Source organism: Pinus tabuliformis, chromosome 4_1, assembly GCF_031772625.1.
Source record: "Pinus tabuliformis cultivar Carrire ecotype Pingquan chromosome 4_1, CPIR1, whole genome shotgun sequence".
NCBI classification, from domain to species: Eukaryota; Viridiplantae; Streptophyta; class Pinopsida; order Pinales; family Pinaceae; genus Pinus; species Pinus tabuliformis.
The window spans coordinates 876,710,228-876,732,914 of NC_142303.1; the positions used below are offsets into that span (position 1 = coordinate 876,710,228).

The 22,687-nt window shown below is 38.3% G+C and overlaps 1 pseudogene; it reads left to right on the top strand.

Moving 5' to 3' along the window:
• Positions 1-3,931: 3,931 nt before the first annotated feature.
• LOC149178980 (histone-lysine N-methyltransferase, H3 lysine-9 specific SUVH6 pseudogene) lies at positions 3,932-13,238 on the top strand (annotated as a pseudogene).
• Positions 13,239-22,687: the final 9,449 nt, after the last annotated feature.

Genomic DNA, 22,687 nt, shown 5'->3' on the forward strand with positions numbered 1-22,687 from the left:
TACTTCTTTTTTTTGTTCGTGTAGTTCACACTTGAGGGGAGAGTAATGATAATAAAAATCGAAAAGAAAGCTCTAAGCTCTATGGATGTACAAAAACATGCCATCTGACGTGTACTGACTCTTCGGAAAACACAAAACCATCATTCATTAACAACTTGCATATCATTCATTAATTATCATTAAAGCGCGTATCCAGTTCTTGGTTTATGGAAAGCTTTTCTTGAATGTTGAGCCGGGGAAAATCTACGATGGAACGTTTCTGCGATTCGCATCGCGACATCGCAGTATCGCATTATCGCATTGCCGCAAATTTCATTAAGATGTGCTATCACAGGGTTGCTCGATCGCGCTATCGCAAGATCGCGGATTGTAGTATCACGCTATCACAAGATCGCAGATCGCCGTATCGCGCTATCGCAAGATCGCAGTTCGTTACAATCGTTAAATGGTTATGTGTTTTTTATACGACATTGCGATATGTGATATGCGATATCGCATATCTGATATCGGCGATTTTCTAAAGGATTTCCAATGTGAGCGTTTCTTAATGCATGCGATGCGATGTTTTCTTAAGGAGTAAAATGCATGAGCCTTAATTGAATTTTTTGAATTTTTACTAAGGTTCCCCACTTACCTAGTGTTATCGCTAATACTAAATAAGAAGGGGGGTTGTTGGTGGCCACAACAGGTCCCAATCCCACTCATGCCCTTGTCATGGGAGTGACTGGGGGATTAATGCTGCAAAAATGTTAGTTTGTATGAGGGGCTAGTCACCTGGAAGATTTGGATGGTTCCTAGGGGTTTTGTAGTAGGTCTAGAAGGTATGTGTTGTTGTGTTCTAGTGGTTATAATTCGTTAACTGACACATGGGGAGTGTAATCATATCATAGTAACTCTTCGTCACATTTTACCTCGGTTGGTCGGTTACATGGGTAGATGTGGGAGGAGGGCGTTACATGCCCTATTGCTTTTTATTTTATATGTAGTAAACTCAACTTCAATATTCATAAAAAAGAGGGGGATTACTAATATTTCATGGCATCAAGACATGTGAAAGAGTGGCATTAAATTCCTTAAGGTGTAAAAAATCCATTTCCAAGTAATATACTAATGTATATTATACAAATTGTTAATACATGGACACCACCAACTTTTCACTTCCTCTGTGTTAATTTCACATCATTATTTTGAATCAACAAGCTCAAGCACCAAGCTTCAAAAGCCATGTTCCTTATTTCAGTGTTCACAGTCATTAATTAACTAACTTTCTACATTTTTTGAAGGTTAACTTTCACCACTATACATGAGTTGACTTAGAATAAATGTTGACAACTACTAATGTTGTCATAGTTATAGTCCATTAACAACGGACTAATATATAACATATACACATTGACACCCATACACATGTGGACAACCACCAATATACATATAACACATATTTTCCGTGATGTCTTTTCTATTTTGCAATAAATGATTGAGATCAATTATTTGAAAACTAGCTTTCAATGTGTATACAACATGGTATAGTTCGCTCAAATTGAGCCAATATTTTCTCCTTACCTCTAGGATAATAAAATTCTAACTATCAAACAACATCCAAAATTTATTCATTTGGCACTGTATTGTGTAGGGGCTTTCCAAGCCTAATATGCATTGATTTTGGAGCAGTTTGTTTAATAAAATTTAAAAAACATATATAAAATATTGAATAAAATTGGGAAAATATACTTATTAGAGCCTTATTTCAACCTTTTCTTTTAGGGATACTTTCTAACATCATATTTTAGTTAGTTGGGTGGATTGTTTATTCTTCTCTGCACCGAGATTTATTTTCACAAAATATATATTAGCCAATTGTAATAATCCTAAAAGCAAAGATGCAACCGTGAAGTGGGATCCCATGTGGGTGTGTCTATAAACATAACGTCTCTAAGTCATAAATTTCCTACTCAACACTAATTTATAGGTTAGAGTGACTCTTAAATGATCTAAACTAAATAATCTTAAAAAATTATCAATTTCTCTAAATCTTTAAAAAAATCAAAATCAATATCATGCCCAATTTGCGATATATGATTGCACCCTTCATAAAATATAATATAATTTGATTTCTTACAAGATTTTGTGATAACATCATCAATGTTCCTGTGCAAATTGAGAGCCTTTCCACTAAAATAACGGTACAAGGATATTCTAAACTGAATAATGAGAATTTTTCCTTAGAAAGATGTACAAGGTATTTTATTGGAAATCCTTAAAATCCCTCAATGGGAAAAACACTCTTAGTTTCATCATCAAAATTGAATTTTGCAACACTACATTTAATAACTATGAGTTATTAAGTTACATTTATTATTAAAAATATATATTTGATTTAAGATTTAACGATGGAAAGAATTAATTGTATAAAATTTTTATTTTAAAATGTTAATTGAAGCTAAACCGACCCAATATAAATTAGAAACGGAATATTCAAACCTAATGGGACACAAAACAAGAAAAATTAATTGAATTTTTTGAACCTAGGACAGTGGTTACAAACACGGTAAGTAACTCAAATAAGTTAACTCAATTTAGAACCTTGACGGACCCACTATTAATTAGAAACGGAATATTAGAACCCAAGCACACCCCATATTGATTAGAAAACACTTTCTTCGTGGGGCGTCCACCATTTCATCTAGACGACCACATGGACTTGAAAGAATCCATGTATTATTAAATCTATAAAAGGAATGCAATGTACCATTTGGAGGGTGTTAATACAAGGTGCCATTCCGGGTCAGTTTGGTGATATTTTCAACTGTACGAGCTGTAACATCTCCACACGACGCAGCGTGCTAGTCTCGGCGGGGTCTGCTACTGTACAAGTCTTTCATCCGGCCAACACTCTGAGTAAGAAGCCGTTTATTGTGAACGGAGTAAGTTTATCGCATAGTGAAGAATTTTTTAATAATGTGATAGAAATGCAGATATTTCAAATTCTCACTAGATTTCAAATTTTCCACGATATAATTGTATTGCGAGATTTTGTTAAGTTGAATCGGCCAACTTTTTCCAGATAGTCAAATTTTAGATTTGTAAAATTCTAAATTGATAGGAGTGGTAAATGTTTCAGATCTGCCCAGATTTACTATAGAATTCAAGATTTTGTTTATTTGAATCGACCAATTTTGTTAGATTATCAAAATTCTATATATGTAAAATTCTAACGTCTTCGGTCATCGCATTCGAGATACAATAAGAATTTAGTAGCCGATTATATGCATAAGGGCCCTCATCGTAAAATCTCCACACGACGCAGCCTGTTAGCCTCGGCGGGGTCTGCTACTGTACAATTAAAATGCCTTACCGGATTAGATCATAACTATCTTTTACCGATCTGCATGAATTGACGTTTTCTGCAGGTTGCGACAATGGACCACAGCCGTTGATTCCTTTCCTTGAATGTGTTATCATCACCCACGTGGTTGATATTCATAGATATGTCATGACCGGATTATTTGGGAAATCATAAAAGTCTAAAGGAAACCCTAGGATCCAATTTACGGTGTCCGTCCAATTTGGAAATCATAATCATTATTGCTTCCTCAGGCAAATCCCTGGCTTCGACCATTCTGAAATATTCTCTTGGCCTATCTGTACTGTAGGGATTAGTCCAAATGCAATACTCTCCTATGCCTCTGGAGATACATCTGAACTTTCGTAGATCTGATATTTTATGCAATTTATTTTGTTGTGAAATGTAGTTGATCTTTTCTTAATTGTATTATGAAATTATTTTTCTTGGTTGAATCTTTCAAATTATTCCTATTATGGTGTTAATGATTTCTGCACCTATCTTTTTTGAAACGTTGAACATTTTCATATATGGACAGGAGGGACTGTTGGAAATAATACGTTCTGGCTGGCGATCCCTAAAGTGGGAATGGGAAACCAAACAGAATATAACATTCTCAGATATTCTGGTGAGGCTGATTGCTCCCACTATGATGCTGCTGGTAAGGCCATTTTGGGCACCCACGATGCTGCTGCTGGTAAGACCATTTTGGGCAAATGCATGATTGAAGAAGACCGGAACATGGACGATCCCCTGAAACATGTACATTTACGTAATCTCAAGAAGCAGAAGTCTGGTAAGAGTGTCAACCCTCTTCATAGTGAAGTTCTAAATAAAATTGTAGGGAAAAAGATAGTTGAAAAGGACAACAACCATTCAGAGGAAAGTAATCTTATTCCTAAGCTTAAGAAGCCAACCAAACCATCTGCAGTCAGGGATTTTCCTCCTGGCTGTGGGAGATATATATCTACTGTTGCACCTGTGAGTTATAAATGTTTGCCACAAAAAATTTTCACGCCACCAGTTTCAGATTCTGCATATTATACCTCTAGTAATGGTAGAATTGTTCCCTCAGTGAGGAAGGAGCAGTACCAATTATCCGCTTCCCCTGAGACCCATACGGGCGGTGTTAAGGGCAGCAGTCAACAACATTCTAATTTTAAAAATCATTCAAGTGCTAAAGAAAGTGTCAAATTTAGAGGCAACCTTCAGCCGGATTGTGTGAACAAAGATGTTGCTAGAAACAAAGAAGATGGTTTTGGAAAGAAAGAGAAGAAAAACATGGTGTATTTTAGAAACAGAGAGGGCGACCTTCAGTCGGATGGTGTGAACAAAGATAGTGCTAGAAACAAAGAAGATGGTTTTGGAAACAGAGAGAAGAAAAACATGCTGTCTTTTAGAAACAGAGAGAATGAGAACCTCCAGCCTTGTGGACCAGCGTTGAAAGAACCACACTATATTTCTCAGCATTCTAGCCAAGTAAAGTACAAAAACTTCCAACATTTCCAGGTGCGACCCAAAACAGAGAATGCTAATCAGGTGGCCCATATGGTCAAGAAAGAAGCCAACCCAGGACATTCTACAGTCAAGGTTCAAGGGTTATGTTCTCAACATAATACAATTGGAACCAATAGAGTGGCTCCATATAAGGGTGTGTCAACCCCTAAGCAGCTCTCTTCAAAAAATGTCAGAACCAGAGATCCACCAATTGGAACCAATAGAGTGGCTCCATATAAGGGTGTGTCAACCCCTAAGCAGCTCTCTTCAAAAAATGTCAGAACCAGAGATCCACTGTATCCGCATAGTCTTGTGACAAATACCCCAAAGCTTCCCCCATCTAAATCTCTGACTAATGCAGTTCTTAAAATTGGAGAGTCCCATACCCGGTCAAAAGTTAAAGAAACCGTGCGATTATTTCAAGTGGTTTGCCGGAAATTGTTGCAGAATCATGAAGCCCAAGTTCAAGACCATGCACTAGCTGGTAAATGTTTCCGTGTGGATCTAAAGGCATCCAAAATCTTAAGAGATAATAACCTTTATGTCAATACGGGTAAACAAATTGTGGGATCTGTTCCTGGGGTAGAAGTTGGAGACCAATTTCATTATAGAATTGAGCTCTGCATTGTGGGTCTTCATCGGCAGGTACAGGCTGGGATTGATTTCTTGAGACAAGGAAATGTGACACTGGCTACCAGCATCGTGGCATCAGGTGGTTATGAAGATGATATAGACGGTGGGGATGTGTTGATATACACTGGCCATGGTGGAAATAACTACAGTGGGGACAAAAGGCAATACAAACACCAGAAACTTGAACGCGGAAACTTGGCACTTAAGAACAGCATAGACAGGAAGACACCCGTGAGAGTTATCCGTGGATACAAGCAAACGAATACTGGAATTCATGAAAACAGAAAAGGCACAGTCAATGTAATATATACATATGATGGGCTCTATGATGTGCAAACATACTGGCTCGATGAAGGGGAATCTGTGTTGAAATCTAATTTCAACGCAGCTGCCAGAAACCGGTCAGCTAATCCGCCGGAAAGCTCTCGGGTTGATTTCAGGCAAAGGCACTTTTCCGATGTTTGAACCCGAGAAATTTTGGTGATGACACGTGGTTCAGCCCTGACGTAACGCAACGTAAGAATCTCGGGGGTTAATGTTCAGCACTTGTTGGCCTTCCGATATTCTCCTCCTCCATTCGATCTACTCCACCCTTTTCGTCCGTTGATTGCCCAAACCTGCATATGAACATACATTAATGACTTTGCGTGGAGTGAATTTCATTTTTGGTTGACCGCGGTAAAATAATTAATGAATTAATTGTTACCGTAGAGAATAGGTAAGGTGATTTAAATTTTAATGTTTTTATATGTATCGGAGGTATGGTGGTGCATTTAAAGAAAGGCATGGGTATTAAAAATACTTACGGCACGTAAAAGTAATTGTGTTTTTTTTTATTTTGTTTTGTTTTCAAAAAAAATGAAAAGGGCTCGTGCATTGACTATTGTAAAAAAAAAAGAGAGCAGTGAAAAACGTGCTCTGCATCTCTGTTTTGTTTGGCACATGGGATATAAGGTTTTTGTTGTTGGCCATCGTAGAATAGTGGTGCAGCGAAAAACCATGTGTGGTATGTATTGAACACACAGCAGTGTGTAAAAAGATAAGAACCAGGTGATGTAATTTTTGGAGTTGTAAGAAAACCATGTGTGGTTTTTGCACAAGCAGTGCATAAAGAAAATGGTGAAGTTTTTTTTGTAAGTCTGTGTGAATTTTGTTTACAGCAGTAAACTTATGTAAACTTTTATTACAGTGAATGTAAAAAGGGATTTACAGCAGTTAACCCAGTAATTTCTCAGAAATCTTTTATGGTGTTGAAATACTCTGTCTCTCAGTGAATTTTTTTAAGTCTTCTGTGCACAAAAGGATCCAGGAGAAAAGTAAAAACAGAGCATTGCCTCTGTGTGTTTGAATGTTTGGTTTTTGGTATTTTCCCCTACAAAAATTCCAACAGTGGTATCAGAGCAGGCTCAGGCTCTTTAAAGAAGTTAAAGAAGCTGAAGGGAGAAGGTTGTTGCTGCAGCAAAACTTCTCAGGCAGACAGAAGACAGTCAACAAAAGATTCAGGTATTCCAAAAAGTTTTTTTTGTGTTGCTGAAGAAACAGTCAGCTGTTTTAAACACACAGTCAAGGATTTAGAGACATAGATCAGAATACAAGGAATGGCTAGCACAAGCACTGGTATGGGTTTGTTTAACACCCAGCTCCCACAGTTTAATGGGAAGAACTATGACTACTGGTCAATAACTATGACAGCCCTGCTTGCTTCCCAAGATTTATGGGAAATAGTTGAGGAAGGTTTTGAAGAACCAGCAGATGAAACTGAGTTCAATGCATTAACTCAGGGAGAGAAGGATCTGCTGAAGAACAATAGGAAGAAGGACTCAAAAGCCCATGTGTTGTTGTATCTAGCAGTAGACCAGAGTATGTTTCCAAGGTTAGCAGCAGCTAAGACAGCCAATGAAGCATGGCAAACCCTCAAGACAGCTTATCAAGGCATGGAGAGAGTGAAGACAACAAAACTACAATTGCTGAGGAAGGATTTTGAGAATCTGTGCATGAAGGAGTCAGATAACATTGACACATTCTTCACTCATGTGATTGGTGTAATCACACAAATGAGAACTCATGGAGAAACCATTGAAGACAGAAGGATTGTGGAGAAAATATTGAGGGTCTTACCCTCAAAGTTTGATGCCATAGTCACCACCATCGAAGAGACAAAGGATCTCTCAAACTATTCAGTTGATGAGCTACATGCATCACTGATAACACATGAGCAGAGGTTGAGTAGGAATGAAAACTCATCTCTTGAGCAAGCCTTCAAGACCCAGATGTCCTTTGGAAGAGGAAGAGGTCAAGGAAGAGGAAACCGAAGAGGAAGAGGCAGAAGCCAGAACAGAGGTGGAAGGAACAGCCCATCAAATGCATAAGGAAGAGGCAGCAATCCAAATCAGAACCAAGGTCAAGGCAGCAGCCAACAGAGAGATCAGTATCAGGCTCAAGGACAAAGGTATGATAAATCTAATGTCCAATGCTATTATTGCAAAAAGTATGGACATTATGCAAGTGATTGTAGAAAGAAACAGCATGATAAGAACAACAGACAAAATGCAAATGTTACAAGAGAAAACAGCAGTCAAGACAATGTCCTGTTAGCTTGTAACATGGCTGAAACACATAGTGAGGACATATGGTTTTTAGACTCAGGTTGCAGCAACCATATGACAGGGAATATAGCCCTCTTTTCAGCCTTAAATCAGAATTTGAAATCAGAGGTCACACTAGGAACTGATAGTAAAGTGTCTGTTATGGGAAAAGGGGAGATAAAAATATTTACAAAACAAGGAGAAAGGAAAACCATAGCAGATGTCTACTATGTCCCCGGAATGAGATGTAACCTATTGAGTGTTGGACAGCTTATCCAAAAGGGTTACAATGTTTACTTTGTAAATGATGTGTGCACCATCATGGACATACCACCCAGCAAAAGATGCATTGCTGAAGTAAAAATGACAAGGAACAGGATGTTCCCTCTCAGGATAAGGGCAGATTTGAAAAACAAAAATGAAATTGCAGCAGTCACCCAAGAGGCCTTTCAAAGCGTGCCAAAGGATGAGAACTGGTTATGGCACTTGAGATTCGGGCATCTAAATTTTGGAGGTCTAAACTTACTGAGCAGAAAAGGAATGGTAAGAGGATTACCATTGATAGAGAAGTCGGACAGCCTTTGTGAAGGTTGCATTTTGGGAAAACAACATAGAGAAAGTTTTCCATCAGGGAAGAGCATAAGGGCAAAGACACCCTTAGAGATCATCCACTCAGATTTGTGTGGACCAATGCAAGCTCCATCATTAGCTGGCAGCCTATATTTCTTGACATTCATTGATGACTGTACAAGAAAGACTTGGATATATTTCCTTAAAAACAAAAGTGAAGTCTTTGAGAAATTCCAAAATTTCAAAGCACTTGTGGAGAACCAAAGCGGGCTGCACATAAAAGTATTGAGAACTGATAGAGGAGGTGAGTATATCTCAAATGAATTCCTAAAGTTTTGTAGAGAAAATGGAATACATAAACAGTTCACAACTCGGTACACTCCGCAGCAAAATGGAGTTGCTGAAAGGAAGAACAGGACCATCATGGACATGGCGAGGAGCATGCTAAAGGCAAAGCATTTGCCAAATGAGTATTGGGCTGAAGCTGTACATTGTGCAGTTTATATATTGAACAGGTGTCCTACAAAAGCAGTCATGAACAAGGTGCCAGAAGAGGCATGGAGTGGGAGAAAGCAAGGAGTCACCCACATGAGAGTTTTTGGGTGTGTGGCCTATGCACACATTCCGGATCAGCTAAGGAGGAAGTTGGACAGCAAAGGGGAGAAATGCATCTTCATTGGATACAGTGATGAATCCAAAGCCTACAGGCTGTACATTCCATCTACCAAGAAGTTCTTTGTCAGCAGGGATGTTCAATTCATTGAAGAGGAAGCTTGGGATGGAAGCATAGAGAAAACAGTGAATGTCAAGAACTGTTTGTCTCATGATGAAGATGAAGAGGAGGTGGCTGAAATGCATCCCCAAACAGCAGCGCCAACACAAGGACAGCAAGGAACACCATTGAGGATCAATGAGAGTGCTTCTCCAAGCACACCACAAGGAGGAAATTCAAGTGCATCTTCAAGCACTTGCACACCAAGTGAACGAGGTAAGAAGTTTAGAAATCTAAGTGAAATTTATGAAGAAGGAATGAATTCCTTATTTGCCTTGTATTGTCATGTTGATGATCCTATTCATTTTGAAGAAGCTATTAAAGATAGGAAATGGATAGAAGCTATGGATGAGGAGATGAATGCCATAGAGAGAAACAAAACATGGGATTTGGTTGAGTTACCAAAAGGCAAAGAAGTCATTGGTGTGAAATGGGTCTACAAGACCAAGAGCAATGCTGAAGGCAAGATTGAAAGGCATAAAGCAAGGCTGGTTGTCAAAGGGTACAAGCAGCAGTATGGGAGAGATTATGAGGAGACTTTCGCACCGGTTGCAAGGATGGAAACCGTGAGAGCAGTGTTGTCCATAGCAGCACAAAACAAATGGAAAGTCTACCAAATGGACGTGAAATCAGCATTCCTAAATGGAGTGTTAAAAGAAGAGGTTTATGTTGAACAGCCTCTCGGCTATGAGAAGAAAGGTGAAGAGCACAAAGTGTGCAAATTGAAGAAAGCTCTTTATGGGCTGAAGCAAGCGCCAAGAGCATGGTACAGCAGGATAGATTCATATCTATTGGATAATGAATTCGACAAGTGTGAAGGAGAACCCACAGTCTACATCAAGGAAAAGGATGGTAAGATTTTAATTGTTGTCTTATATGTTGATGATGTTATTTTCACAGGTAATGATGATCAGCTCATTAAGAATTTTAAATCAGTCATGAAGGATGAATTTGAAATGACTGATATGGGTTTCTTGAGATACTTCTTAGGCATAGAAGTAGATCAAAATGAAAAAGGAATTTTTATATCTCAAGCAAGATATGTAAATCAAGTTTTGGGCAGATTTAACATGCAAGAGTGCAAGGCAGCCATCACTCCCACAGTGATGGGATTAAAGCTCAGCAGAGAGGACAGCAGCAAGGATTTTGATCCTAGCTTGTATAAAAGTATTGTAGGCAGCCTTATGTATTTAACAGCCACTAGGCCTGATTTAATGTATGCTGTTAGTTTAATTTCCAGGTTCATGGAGAGGCCAAAGGAGGCACATTGGCAGGCAGCAAAGAGAATTTTGAGGTATGTCAAAGGCACCAAAATGTTTGGAATTTTATATCATGCCTCATAACATTCAGATTTGGTTGGGTACACAGATAGCGATTGGGCTGGAAGTGTAGATGATCGGAAGAGCACTTCCGGTTATGTTTTTAATATGGGTTCAGGAGCCATTTCATGGGCTTCTAAGAAGCAGTCCATTGTAGCATTGTCTACAACAGAGGCTGAATATGTGGCAGCTACAGCAGCAGCATGTCAAGGAGTTTGGATGAGAAGAATGTTGAGAAGCTTAGGCCAAGAGCAGGCAAAAGCGACAGTGATCTTTTGTGACAATAGCTCTTCTATTGCATTGTCAAAGAATTCAGTGTTTCATAAGAGAACGAAACACATTGATACAAGGTTTCACTACATCAGAGAATTGGTGAACAATGGAGAAATTGTCCTAGAACATTGCAGGACTCAAGAACAGGTTGCAGACATCTTGACAAAGCCACTTGATCAGAAGAGCTTTGAATTTTTGAGAAAGTGTCTCGGTATGACCGAATGCCCAGCTGTTGAAATTAAAGGGGAGTGTTGAAATCTAATTTCAACGCAGCTGCCAGAAACCGGTCAACTAATCCGCCGGAAAGCTCTCGGGTTGATTTCAGGCAAAGGTACTTTTCCGATGTTTGAACCCGAGAAATTTTGGTGATGACACGTGGTTCAGCCCTGACGTAACGCAACGTAAGAATCTCGGGGGTTAATGTTCAGTACTTGTTGGCCTTCCGATATTCTCCTCCTCCGTTCGATCTACTCCACCCTTTTCGTCCGTTGATTGCCCAAACCTGCATATGAACATACATTAATGACTTTGCGTGGAGTGAATTTCATTTTTGGTTGACCGCGGTAAAATAATTAATGAATTAATTGTTACCGTAGAGAATAGGTAAGGTGATTTAAATTTTAATGTTTTTATATGTATCGGAGGTATGGTGGTGCATTTAAAGAAAGGCATGGGTGTTAAAAATACTTACGGCACGTAAAAGTAATTGTGTTTTTTTTTTTATTTTGTTTTCAAAAAATGAAAAGGGCTCGTGCATTGACTATTGTAAAAAAAAAAGAGAGCAGTGAAAAACGTGCTCTGCATCTCTGTTTTGTTTGGCACATGGGATATAAGGTTTTTGTTGTTGGCCATCGTAGAATAGTGGTGCAGCGAAAAACCATGTGTGGTATGTATTGAACACACAGCAGTGTGTAAAAGGATAAGAACCAGGTGATGTAATTTTTGGAGTTGTAAGAAAACCATGTGTGGTTTTTGCACAAGCAGTGCATAAAGAAAATGGTGAAGTTTTTTTTGTAAGTCTGTGTGAATTTTGTTTACAGCAGTAAACTTATGTAAACTTTTATTACAGTGAATGTAAAAAGGGATTTACAGTAGTTAACCCAGTAATTTCTCAGAAATCTTTTATGGTGTTGAAATACTCTGTCTCTCAGTGAATTTTTTTAAGTCTTCTGTGCACAAAAGGATCCAGGAGAAAAGTAAAAACAGAGCATTGCCTCTGTGTGTTTGAATGTTTGGTTTTTGGTATTTTCCCCATCAAAAATACCTAACAATCTGGATACTCAGTATTCAAGTTCCAGTTAAAAAGACGGCATGGTCAACCAGAGCTGGGCTTGAAGGTAGTGCAATTTATAGGGAGGGAACAAAAACATCGAATTCGTGAAGGTCTTAGCGTTAAGGACATTTCTGGAGGCAAAGAGAGAAAATGCATTTGTGCAGTGAATACCATTGATGAGGAAAGTCTACCAATTTTTTTTTATACAACTAAGGTTATTTATCCATATGGGTGTAAGCCTGAGCCTCCCAAGGGATGTGAATGTAAAGACGGGTGTTTGGATCCTTCCAAATGCTTCTGTGCTTCGAAAAACGGGGGAGAATTTCCATTTAATCACGATGGTGCTATTGTGTTTCCTAAGCCTATTGTATATGAATGCGGTCCTTCTTGTAAATGTCGTGGGACTTGTCACAATAGAGTGAGTCAACATGGTGTTCGATATACACTTGAGGTTTTCAAGACAGATAAGAGAGGTTGGGGGGTTAGATCATTAGAGTCCATACCTTCTGGTAGCTTTATTTGTGAATACACTGGTAACCTTCTTTCTGATACTGAAGCTGAAAAATGTGTTGGGAATGATGAGTACCTCTTTGATATTGGACGCAATTGCAATAGCAGAGATCAATCTCTTTGGAGTGATCTTTCTAGTTTGATGCCCGACATTGAGGCTAGTGCAACCTCTGACATGGTGGAAGATGGAGGATTCACGATTGATGCAGCCGAGTGTGGAAATGTGGGTAGATTTGTTAATCATAGTTGTTCTCCTAATCTGTATGCACAGAATGTTCTTGATGACCATGATGACAGAAAGTTACCACATATCATGCTCTTTGCTGCTGAGAACATTCCTCCTATGAGGGAGCTTTGTTATCACTATAATTACAGTGTGGATGAGGTTCGTGATTCTGATGGTAACATAAAAACGAAACCCTGTTACTGTGGCTCTTCACAATGCACCGGGAGGATGTATTAAGTGCCTGGAAGTTCTGGTTGCAATATCTGATATACAATTAGAGATTTTTGCCCAGGTACAGAACCATTCTCTGCATTCATAATTCTTATGCTTTTTAAATTTGCTTCAATCAGCTATTCAATTAATCAGCAAATGATGTATTCTGATTTGCTATAGTCTAGATTGATTTGCTCTTTAACTAATGGTATATTGAGAATGAAACACTTGGGAATGGGATTGATTCTTAGAATATATACTGTGTTGGAACAGGTGGACTTTTACAGGTGCAGGGATTTTTGTGTTATTTGAAAGCAATATATCTACGGAGATTTTTGTGTTATTTGAAAGCACGATATCTACAGGCTTTGTTTGGGTCAGTGTTCTAAGTGTGCTTTTGTTGCTGGGAAGCTTTGCTATGCATATAAACCAGAATTGTCATTCTATACAAAGTATTTAGCTCTTTTTTATTCATGGGATTTTTCAAGTGTTCAATACACATATAACAAAAGTTGTTTTTGATAGAATTGTTATTGAAATAGAGAAGGAAAAACATTGTGGTCCTGTAGATTTATTGGAAAAGTTAGACAACAATCATTAAGAAGCAAATAAATCTGAGAGTCTTAAAACTTACAAATGTTGTAAGAAGCCACTAAAGATAACAGGAATAAAGCATTATTTTGAAAATAGTCATCAAAACTTTGTGATTAGGAATAGAAGGTTTTGTGGTAAAATTGTTTTAAATGTGATATTAATAACTTCAAGATATTTTCCAAATATTTGTTAGTTTTATTATCGATTATGATTAGATTTAGAAGAAATTATTCATTAAATGTTGTCTATAAAATACTGAATTGAGAAAATTATATCAACATAAAATGTTGAAATTACATTGTGCTTCTTTTATATAAAAAACTTATAACCATAATATTTATATGGTGTGATTTTTGCACTCTCCTCTATTGTTTCTTAAAACAAAGCCTGAGAACATTTATGATAAAAACTTGAGATTCAAGGATGAACTTTTTCACTAGATAGAATGAGGATTTTGAGTCATTACATCTCAAACTTTCCATCTTCCTTGCCGCACCAATCACATGAATTTTTTTTTCTGAAGTTATGTGCCTTCTCTTTATCTTTAAAATGATTCTTTTTCTCTTCTATATAGACCAATTATTTTGTCCAACAATTGACATAGGTCATATACATTGGGGAGTTACATTATATGCTAAGTGCCAAAATTATGTATTGTAAATAATGAAGCATAACTTTCTTCTTGGAGCTAAAAAATAGCATAAGAGTAGTCATCATAAATATATCAGATAGGAAAGTCTACCTCCAAAGTTATAATTGGAATATGAGCACTCAAATCCTTGAGAGATAAGAAGCAAGTTTCTTGTTGAAATTAAAGGGAAAATTTGGCCAAAATTGACAAAATTCATATGATGATAACTCTATGAATGGGACATATGAATAATCCCTAGAAAGTTTAAGATTTAAATACATCTCTCCACCTATAATTTTCATTAGGGTAATGTAAATCTAAAAAAAATCAAGAAAAATAAATTAGTGGTCTTAAAGAGTAAAATAGTACATGTAACTTCCATAATTATAGCATTACCTGTATATAATAGTTTTTGTTTTCTACACATTGCAAAATCATGAGGGCTAGAAGCACAAAGGATGACTAGAGAGCTCTTAGCCATTAAGGAGAAGTAAGAAACATGGATGTTAATATGGGCAATCAAGACATAGTGTAGTGGACATTGGAGTAGACCATATCTGATTAAGATAAAAACCGCCATGAAGAGTTTAAATGAAAGTGCAATGTTAGAGATTTGATAATAGGAGAATAATGAGGAGTATTCTAAACATATATGCATCCTTTGAAGATCTAAAAGTTGAACATGAGTCTAAATGAAAGTGCAATGTTAGAGGTTTGATAATGGGAGAATAATGAGGAATATTCTGAACATATATGCATCCTTTGAAGACCTAAAGTTGAACATGAGTTACACATGATTGAGGTGGAAGATAAGGCTAGTGCAATTTGGTCCCATTATGATTCTAAGCTAGCGGATATATTTCACTTGAAAAATAACCATATTGAAATATCTTGGCCGTCAAACAAACCATTGGATCCAAGAGAAAGATTAGCAAAATTTTGACGAGTTATCCTATAAATTTGAATGGGGTGGACACAATTGCATATTTATATATCATTCCATTGGGTTCCTATGATATTCCTATTGGGAGGAATTGGTGGGAAAATATTATTTATCCTAAATTGTTACAATAAGGAATTTATTGCCTTTATGAGGAAGGGTAATGAAAGAATGAATTCCAAAAACTCATCTCCATAACTTAAATTTTTAACCCCATACCTTGAAAAAGGTTTTACTAAAGGTTGTCAAATATTTACAGTGTGTGTGGAGAATCTAGTGATGTTTCGTCGATTACACTTCCTTGAGGTCACGTAGGAGGTTGAATCTCACCATAGTAGCCTCTCTCATGATTGAGTTAAAATTGGAGCTGAAGGAAATGTTGGACAAGGGATACATTGGGCCAAGTGTATCACCTTGGGGTGGGGTGTACCGATCTTGTTTGTAAGGAAGAAAGATGGTACTCTCAATTTATGCATTGACTACACGTAGTTGAATGAAGTGACTATCAAGAATAGATATCCTTTGCTGAGGATTGAGGAATTGTTCGATCAGTTGAAGGTAGTAGCAGTGTTCTCAAAGATTGATTTGAGATCCGGATATCATAAAGTATGCACCAAAGAGGAGGACAATTACAAGACTTCATGTAGGTTCAGGTATGTGCATTATGAGTTTGTTTTTGTTCCATTTGGTTTAACTAATTCTCTAACTACATTCATGTGTTTGAAAAATAGTGTGTTGCATCCATATTTGGGTAATTTTTTTATTTTGTTCATTGATGATATACTAGTATATTCAAAAAATGAGGAAGAGCACATCGAGAATTTAGCAGTAGTGTTGAAATTTCTAAGAGAGCATCAGTTATAGCCCAAGTTTATAAAGTGTAGCCTTGGCAGGGATGATTACCTAGATTGATAGTGGATTTGTGTAGCCTTGTCATCTCTGGGATAGCCATGTTGTTGTGGGAGTCTTTCCTTTTGTTTTCTGGTTGGTTCTCATGTTCCTTTCCCTGTGGGTTGAGTTACTAGTCCTAGAGCCTTGGTTGGACAAACACTCTAGAAATCACCAATAGTTCTGGATTGAGTTATTGGTCTTGGAGCCTTGGTTGAAAGAACGCTTTGGAGCCCTAGAGAGCTTGGGTAGAGACAAATATGGGGATGGTTAGTGTTGTATGAATGTGGGGTGGAAACACTAGTTGAGGGTTGAGGTGGTTTGGCCAATAGAATCCATGGATGGTTTTGATTGATTCTTTTATGAGATCCCACAAACATGCTTGGAATATGGCATGGGGGTGACTGACTTAAAGAAAGATTTGGTTCAACCTAGTCTACGGTTGTGTGGTTTGTGGAAATCCCATACCTGGTCAGTTTATGAAATCATCAATAAGAGCTCTCTTTCTCCTTAGTATTTTATGGCTAAATATACTTGTTTATATGTGGATTATATGGTTGTTATATCCATAATTTTTCTATTGATTATATGTTGGTTATGAATGAGTTTTATGACAGTGAAAATGTATGACTCCCATCATGTTTTTGTTAACCATTGAATGTACAATGAATATGTGACTTAATAGATGGTAATGCAATTATTGTAATGACACATCAATGATTCTTAGTGATTCTCAAATAAGTATGTGACCCCTATGCTTAGATATGTTGTTTAAACCTGTAAAATCCATATTTGTGACATATTTGACGAAATGCATGCCATGGTTAGTAGGGGTATAGTCAAGTCCTTGTTCAATTAATTACATGTGTATAATTATTTCGATGTTATCCTTCATTTCTGGAAGTGTCACAGAGTTATGGGCAATGACCTGAGCCTTGGGCCAAAAAAAGTGGCACAAAATTTAGAGACGTAGGCACAAAATTTCTTGGGAAATTCCCTAGTCGCAGGCATACCAATGCTCTGGGAGAAACTAGAGGGTCCCAATCTCACTCATGCCCTTGTCATGGAAGTGACTGGGGGATTAATGCAGTAATAATGTTAGTTTGTCTGAGGGGCTAGTCACTTGGAAGACTTGGATGGCTCCTGGGGGTTTTGTAGTAGGTCTAGAAGGTATATGTTGTTGTGTTCCGCAGGTTATAATTCCTTAACTAACACATGGGGAGTGTAATCACATCATAGTAACTCTTCGTCACATTTTACCCTAGTTGGTCAGTTACTTGGGTAGATGTGGGAGGAGGGCATTACACACCCTATTGCTTTTTATTTCATATTCTTATTTCTTCTGTTCAATGTAGTAAACTCAACTTCAATATTCATAAAAAAGAGGGGAATTACTAATATTTCCAGCCCTGACTTGTGCTCCTTTCATCCATGCTTGCCTGCACTGGCATTTTCTTGCACTCATGCATTCCTGCACTCGCGCATTCCTGCGCTCATGCGTTCATCCTGCACTTGTGCATTCCTGCACTCGTGCGTTCCTGCACTAGCGCATTCCTATAGTCGTGCATTGCTGCACTCACATTCCTTTACTTGCATTCCCGCATTGTTGTGTTCTTGCACATGCGATTGTCTTCACCCATATTAATGAACTTGTGCGTTCCTGCACTCATGTTTCCTACGCTTTCACTACCTTTATTAATGTGTAGATATGAAAGATTCTTCTCGGATGTGTCTACATTCCTCACACTTGATCTATATTCATAGGAATCAAGTGGCTCCAACGAAAATAGTCATTGTTCACTACTTTAACCTTAACTCGACCTACCCAACTAGACAAATTTACCCATCTTAACCTAAAAATTCATTTCTCTTCAACCACAACTCGGAATCGAATGAATTTCGATGTGTCAGATTTGCCTCAATGAGTACTATCATCCTCATCCATCACATGTAAAAATATCTCCATAGTTGTTTCCCCAGCATCGATGGATTCAAAACCTCAAACTTGGGTTTCAAGCCCACAAGGCCATTTGTGGAGCTCCTTCCTCCAAATTCTCAATCCTCATGGCTTGGAATACCTAGCAACCTATAAAAATCAACACTCCCTCTTAGCGAGGGAGGTATGTTACACAGTAAATTGTCACTGTTTGTCACCGTCCCTATTACCCCTCACTCTCACACTAGAGGACTCCTGCAAAATATCCATGAAAATAGCTCTTTTGCATTAGCGCGGGTCCACAGTTCAGTGCCCGCTCCAATGAGGGAAATCCTCTAAAGAGGGCGTGTCATTGGCGCTTTGTCTCGGAGTTTCACTCACGCCAACCGAATTGAGTAAAGTTTTCAATGAACTAGCTTCCGAAGGTTCTCCTTAACCCATTCACCAACTGAATCTATGTTGAGCTAGGATGGTTTGGCTTCGAATCTCCATAGAAGGGAAGTGGTTTGCCACCTTTCATGGAAGTTTCCAAGTGATAAAGCCAATCCCATGAATAATGTGGTTGATCCTATCTCTTCCCTCTCTATCTATAAAAGCTTGTCTCTATGCCTTGAGCAAGCTAGTAGTTCCAGTTCTAGCATAGTGATAGAGAATTCCAGGAGCTCAAGAGTTTGAAGCTGCAAGAGCCTTCTTTGCACCCATAAGGCCAAATCTAAGTAAGGAGATTCTTGTCACCCAAAGAGAGAGAGGCTTGTTCCCATCCCAACAAGCTTTGCAAGACTTGTGTAGCTGACTACCCAGCCAAAGGAGGATTTGACGTCAGAACAATGGTTGTATTCTTCTTTGTTATTTATCAATAATAGATGACTATCATTATGGTTCCACTCTCATTGTCCTATGTTTGATGTTGAGTTATATCTTTTCTGACTGATATATGATTGCATCTACTAGATTTTATGCTTGTATTCGTGTTACTCTTTGCATGTGCAGGTGTCCAATCACCGAGATCATGGGGATCGTGACCGGCCGAGGCAAAGAAACGAGGGCAACGTCTCTTCTAGACTCTCTTTGAGCCTATACAATCTCCATTAGCTCAGTCTTGCAAGCACTCATCCTTCTGGATCAAATACTACTCGTGCAAATCCCTCAAACCTTGGTTATGCAACATCGTGATTCAATGAATACTCTAGCCTGCCAATCTAAAGTCCCTCACATGAAGCCATCTCGATCAACCTAATCTCATCGGTGCCAAAGAAACCCTCGAACTATCCTAATTATCCATGACAAGTCGAAGGAAGTCCATGATATGAAAAGCACCACACAACATATTGAAGGGCACAAGGATCACCACCGATCCACCAGAACTCCCAGCCCATCTCGCCATGTAACCTATCAAGACCACATCTCCATGTCCTTAGCTTAACCATTTTCTCCATGATGTAGACACCCACAACTCCATTTGAGTTTTCTTGTTGTGAAAAATCTCATTCATTTCCCTTAAAAGTAGGTCAGGTACCGTTTGATACGATGTTTTTTTTCCACGACCTTGGTGTCTAGGATAGAGACTTAAAATCTTTGATACTACCACACCAAGAATCACAACAATACTACTTCATAGAGTGGAATATAAACAATAGTAGATCTACTAGTGCACAAAATATAGACAACGTTTTACAAATTTCAACCCAAGTTTGTTATATTAAACCACATATTATACAACAGTCTAGGGCTCTCGTATCAGGGATAATGGACCTCATACATCCAATGATACAAGACACAAAACTGGGGCTTGGTGTTAGTTCATCGACAACCAATATGCACACCGGGCTTCAACTTAGACACTATCATGTTTGTAACCACTCTCATGAAAATTCCATGTAATAAATGTTAAAAACTAAAAACGGATGGACAGGACACTTATTCCAAGATGAATGTTGGGAAATACATCCTAGGGGGTGTTCATTTGATTGTTTATGGCTAAGAAAATTGGCAAAGGCAATGGCTATTGCATTAAATGACATTTTGGCACGTCTATTTATGGAAATAATTGAAATTAGGAGAAAAAGGAGGTGAAAGGTCATAGGTTGCATGTGAGGAGGAAAATGAACAAAAATAATGGAAAATGAAGAACATAGAGGCCTTATTCATAAAAAGGCTTCTTACAAACATGGGCACCAACAACCCCTCCTCTCCTAGGACACAATCAATCCATTACACAAGATTCGTTTGCAACTCCTTTTGTTGTTAACCTCTTGCCTCTCTCTTGATGTGCATGTTGTCACCTTGGCTGCTTGGTAGGTCTCCCAACAATCTATGTGGGCTCCTCCAAACAAATCCTAAGTTCTCCTACAACTACCCATCAAACTCATCATTAATGCACACCTCTAGGGATAGTGTGATTCTATTGTAGGTTGTTGTTTCTAGTTAGGGTTAACTACAGATCATGTCAACCTTGTTCCATTCTCGAGCAAGCCTTCCTACAACTGCAACATCCCTCCAATAGACTTCACTTCCCTTCATTGTTCCTAATGGAAAGTCTGCACTTGCTCTCTAGGCTTTCCATCACTCTCCTCAAGATGTTACGGACTCGACCTAGGAATGCCAAGCTATAGCTGCATGTGACTCTATTGAAGGTCTACCCACACGTTAATCACCATGAAAACTACCTAGAATTTTTTCACTATGTACATGGAGAACTCAACTCCTGTAATAATGATTCTACCCTCAAATCCATGCAAAAATCAAACCTCAAGTCTTGGACTAGTTAGAGTATACAAGGTTTGCATTAACTCAAATTGTCTCCACCCTAGAGGTCTCCTTTCCTTGCGTTCTTGATGGATATGCCTACAACCTACTTTTGGGAGTCTGTAGCCTACTTGGCCTCCCTAAATAGACCTTCTATCCACCTACACTTTCAATGCAACACTTTGGCTTGCAATAGAGAAAATACCCACAGATTTTATGCCTAAGACACCTTTCACCTACTTGGCCTAATCTCAATTATACCCTCTCTTCCTCATTGGCTGCATTTGCCCAAAACTATCCCAACAATCACAATAATGACCGCATTATCCTTTTCATTAGTTCTCCTAGGGTTCTAGCTCCCTTAGGTATACTTTGACCTCCTTCCTCCTTAAACGATTTCCTTTCTATGCTCCTTAAGGTGTGACTATAACCTACATAACACCTTTTATTTATACACCAACAAGAGGGCTTCTCCAATGTTATCTAAGGGCTTGAACAACTATCACAATTAATTTTTACACCAACCCAACCTTGACACTTCACGTGCAAACCCATTAAATAACTTCAATAATTTGTAACTCCTCAACGACAACTTGAAATCAGATGATTCTCATTGAGTTAGAATTGTCTCACTGAGAGCTATCATCCTCATCCATCACATGTAAAAGACTCATCACGTTTTTTACCCAAACATATATGGGTGAAAAACCCTAGGCTTGGGTTCTAAGCCTGTAAGCATACTTGTGGCGCTTTTTCCTCCAACTCTTGAACACTAGTGCTTGCAGTAGCTCACAAGCTACACAAAAATATACACTCCCTTTTAGCGAGAGAGGTGCTTCAAAGACTAGGAAGTAACCATCATCATTCAGCGACACTATCCCATCTGGAATCCATCACTACAACGTACCCTATAGAACAAATCTAGCAATCTCAGTAGTGCCTTTGCCTCTATCACATCCAAACCTCAAGATCCTGAATCTCGACAAGGTTGCTCCTATGACGCTAGACTCCATCTAAGCCTATACGATCTCAAGTGGCTCAGTATTGTAAGCACTCATCGTCATAGATCGAATACCACTCATGCAAGTCCCTCCAATCTTGGATATGAAACATCACAATCTGATGAAGAATCTAGAATTCCAACCTGTAGTCCATCAAATGAAGCCATATCAATCAACCTAATCTCTTCCCTGCCAAAGAAACCCTCGAGTTGTCCCAACCATCCATGACAAGACATAAGAAGTCCAGATCTATAGACTACCACACAACATGTTGAAGTGCACCAGGTTCACCACCGATCCACCAAAACTCCCAACCCATATCATCATGAAGTCTGTCAAGACCACATCACCATGTCTTTTGCTGAGCCCTCTACTACATGATCCAGACACCCACAACTCCCTCTTTTTTGTTTCTTTGTCCACACTTTGATTTATTGTCCCTCAAAGTAGCCTAGATATGCTTTGATACCATGTTTAATTTCGATGAACTTGGGCCCAATATAGAATCTTAAAATCTCTGATGTTACCAAACCAAGAATCTCAGCGATACTACTTTGCATAGCGGATTATAAACAACAACAAATCACACACTTACAAAGTATAGACAACTTTTTACAATTTTCACCCCAACTTTGTTATATTAAACAACATATAATACAACAGTTTAAGGTTCTCATACCAAGGATAATGGCCCTCATACATCCACTAGTACAAGACAATATATAGGGGCTTAGTCTT